The 4,058-nt window shown below is 44.2% G+C and overlaps 1 long non-coding RNA gene across 1 annotated transcript; it reads right to left on the bottom strand.

Moving 5' to 3' along the window:
* Positions 1 to 2,771: 2,771 nt before the first annotated feature.
* LOC144988286 (uncharacterized) lies at positions 2,772 to 3,792 on the bottom strand. Its single transcript, XR_013652144.1, has 2 exons — positions 3,671 to 3,792; positions 2,772 to 3,345 (listed from the first exon to the last, which is right to left on the bottom strand). It is a non-coding gene; the product is annotated as an uncharacterized LOC144988286 (long non-coding RNA).
* Positions 3,793 to 4,058: the final 266 nt, after the last annotated feature.

The raw sequence follows: 4,058 nt of genomic DNA, 5'->3' as shown, positions 1-4,058 counted from the left end.
CTTATGTCCGATGACATAGTGGGCCACCAAAATCTTTGGGCCACCAGGAAGGCAGTTCTCGTAACTCCAGGTTGGCAGGCTAAACGGGATGAATGTCCCCACTTTAAAACGGACTGACGGAGACATGAGGGAACAAATAGACACTCTGCAGGACAACTTGGTGGAATACTTGCAGGATCAGAAACTGAAGCCTTGACCCTGCACTCCAAGGACCAGCACGCTGCACCCAGAACTAAATGAGACGGGGCAATGGGGCTGGATATAGTCGAGTCCCCATCTTTCTCCCTCTGATGTAGATGAGACAGAGCTTCCGGCTTGGTTTTCTTGCTGCCAGGGCAAAGAGAGGGTGAAGGCGAAATCATCAAAAATAGTGCCCACCGTGCCTGGCGAGGGCTTAAGCGTTTGGCGGTCCTGATATACTCTAAGTTCTTGTGGTCCGTCCACACAATTGTCTTTCAGCACCCTCCAACTAGTGACGCCACTCCTCAAGGTCTAGTTTGACAGCAAGTAGTTCTCTGTTCCCAATGTCGTAATTTATTTTTGCAGGAGTTAGCTTGCAGGAGAAATACGCGCACGGATGGACTTTGTTATCAGACGGTCTCTGTGACAAAACAGCCCCCACTCCCGTCTCAAACGCATCCATCTCCACAATAAATTGTTTGGGGGTGTCAGGCTGAGTCAGGACAGGAGCGGTAGAAAAGCGTCTTTTCAGCTCGGTAAGCACTCTATCTGCTCCCCCTTCCCAGATAAAAGGTACCTTTGCCAATTTTAGTCTATGCAGGGGTGCAGCCACGTCACTAGACCCTCTAATGAACCACCTGTATAAGTTGGCAAATCCTAGAAAAAACGCTGAACCTGTTTGCGTCCGGTAGGAACAGGTCACTCCAGAACAGCCCTCACCTTGTCATCATCCATAAGCTCAGATCCAGGTGACACCACATGACCGAGGAACTTAGTGTTTGCGGTGTGGAATTCACACTTCTCTGCCTTGCAGTACAGCTGGTTTTCAAGTAGGCGCTGGAGTACGGTTCTGACGTGGTGCACATGGGTCTCAAGATCTGGAGAGAAAATCAATATGTCGTCCAGATAAACAAACACAACCTTATTTAACATTATTTAACACTGAAAAACGTCAAGTGCATTCGTGAGACCGAAAGGCATGACCCAAAGTGACCATTAGAAGTTTTAAAGGCGTTCTTCCACTAGTTCCCCTCTTGAATCCGCACTGCCGAGAGCAACCGCCACAGGGGGGTGAGTCCCGAGTACCAATTGGGTCAAAAGGTGTGGCTTTCTGCCCGCAAGATTCCTCTCCAGGCTTCGTCCCGCAAACTGTCCCCCGAGTTTATTGGACCTCATACCATCGAACGGGTCATTAACCCGACGTGTGTCCAACTCCGTCTGCCGGCGGCTCTTCAGATCCATCCCACGTTTCACGTGTCCCAGATCAAACCTGTTTCCGAGAGCCCTTTGTGCCCGCCGGCCACTTCCCCGCCACCCGCCCGTACCATCGATGGGGCCCCCGCCTTCACTGTCTCTAAGATATTGGATGTTCGGCGTCGGGGTCGTGGGGTCCAGTTCCTGGTGGATTGGGAGGGGTATGGTCCAGAGGAACGCTCATGGATCTCTCGTTCGCTCATCCTGGACCATACCCTCATCGACGACTTTTACACTGCTCATCCTCATCGTCGCCTTGGACCGCCAGGTGGCGGTCGTTGAGGGGGGGGGGTAACGTCATGGCCTGTCGGCTACTCCCTCCTCCCCCCTCCTTCCTGTGTTGGACGCGACCAGCAACCACTTACCTCGTCTCCTCTGCCTTCTTAAGCTCCTCCTGGATCATCAACCGGTGCCAGTTCGTTGTTCCTCCTATGGTGCATAGTCTGGTCAGCTCATGTTCTTGACTCCTGTCTCGTTACTCTTTGCTCATTTTACCTCTCGCTCTGCTTCAGGAAAGAAACCTGTTGGATACTCACCTGGTCGCAGTCCACAGACGTCGCAGTCCTCCCTCTGGAAAATCCGCCTCAAGATCCCTCCAGCCAGCCGCCGCTCCTCGCCTAGGAAGAAGCCCGTCAACCTCTGTTCTCGATTAAATCTCTTAAACTAACCGTTGAGTCCTAGCCTCTTTCCGGGTTCCAGCGTTTGGGTCATTCTGAACTCTCGCCCCAATCATGACACCAGGTCCAGAATGTGTCCCTTAGCGTGGGTAGGCAGCTGAACATGTTGATAAAAACCAAGACTGTCCAGGTATAAGCAGAAATCTCTGGTGAGGGGGAGGTGGTTGTTATCAAAATGTATGTTAAAATCACCCATACACATAACATTAGGAGAGAGAGACGATACACTGCAAAAATTGACTGTCTAAATACAAGAAATTTAGACTTATTTTTAGATTATATTGTCTTAAAACAAGTGAAATTATCTGCCAGTGGGGTAAGATAATTTCACTTGATAAGATATCTTAAAATAAGAAAAAATATCTTGGCTTTTAGAAAGAGAGAAACAACTCAAAATTAGTAGTAAAATACTCATTTCAAGCACTATTTTTTAGGTAAAAAAGTCTCAAAACTAGTTTATAAATTCTTCTTTGACAGTTGTTTATTACTCACTTTGAGTAAAAAGACCCTAAAACTAGATAACCGTAAGAAGATATGCTTTTAATTCAAGAGTTATTATAGTAGAATTAAGACTTATTGCTAGCTGAATTAAAGCTAGTATTGTGTAATTACTAGCTTTTGTAGCTCAAACCAAGACAAGAAAAATACAAGCATACAGGATTAGTATACTTAACAATATTTATTTATATTGCTTTTTTCAAAATTGCTTTGAATACACTGTTAACATAGAATACTTCTGCTTCTACAAATACAAAGAACTGCTTGAAGCATTTCAACATAAAATTTAACATAGGTTTACAGCTAAATCTTAATGAACGCTGATGCAGGCCATACTAGTAAATAATCTGAGGTTAAGAGAAATAAGAAAAAGAGTGTCTCTGGTTAACATCACCAAACAAGGCATTCATTTCTCACCGTGAGAGCTCTACCACTCAGTAAAAACGTTTCACTCTGCCGATACTTTTTTTATGAACTTGTGGTGTCCCGCTCGTGAATATTGTCCTTCAATATTTCTGTCTGACTGACAAAGTAGGGTTGCCACAAACTTGGGATGGGTAAGATGGAAGGTGTAGTGGTAAGCCAACAGATAAAACAACCTATGGCCAAGATCTTCTTTGGCAAAGGTGGTGATGGGAGTTTCTCCACTTGCCACGAGACAGCAGGACCCATCAAAGAGCAACACCGGGCTGGAGAAAGATCTCTTCTCCAGGTATTTGGCAGGATCATCTGTTGGCTAAAGATAAAAATAATTAGGGTAAAACAGTTTATGTTGTAACTTTTACTAAAAATGTTTTGTTAGTAATAATGAAACATCACTAGGGTCGTATTTGCCATTTTGAAAATTAATATAATTTTTGTAGATGCTTGTATTTAGGCTTTTTAGGTGTCATTAACACCATTAATGACATATCATATCTAGTGGCAGAAAAAAAAACAGAAATAAATGCTGGGATCCTCACATTATTCCTTCCAGTCTCTACCCACAGTTATTACAGACCATCAGAGACAAACAAAAATCAAGCACAAAATCAAAGTTTCAAATGGGAACAAAAACTCACCTCTAGAACATGCAGCAATGCTTCACTAGCATGTGCCAGTTTCTTAAGGGGTGAAGTTGGAGATGGGAAAAGCGTTGGGAGTGCTCTGAAGAGTGCAACGTTGTGTTCAACTAAAATAGAACAATATAATAGAATAACTCAGTTATTAACTTCATTTTCAGCTTAATGTTGAGTTTACATTAAATTGAATATCAGTTTGCATAATAACAACGCAATTCTGACCAACACCTCTGAAAACATTATGCAAAAAAAGACAGTAAAATGAGTTACCTCCAATTAAGTTCATGGGAGGCTTCAACACTTTTTTCCAAACTCTGTAAAACTGCACTAGTGAGCAGAAGTCTTCCCATCTGTCCTGTACTTGACATCTGAATTTGCCGTTTCCCAT

Source organism: Oryzias latipes, chromosome 20 (genome assembly GCF_053564925.1).
Source record: "Oryzias latipes strain Hd-rR chromosome 20, Olatipes_Hd-rR_3.1".
NCBI lineage: Eukaryota > Metazoa > Chordata > Actinopteri > Beloniformes > Adrianichthyidae > Oryzias > Oryzias latipes.
The sequence above is the reverse complement of the archived record's forward strand: the minus strand, read 5'-3'. Positions and strand labels throughout refer to the sequence as shown.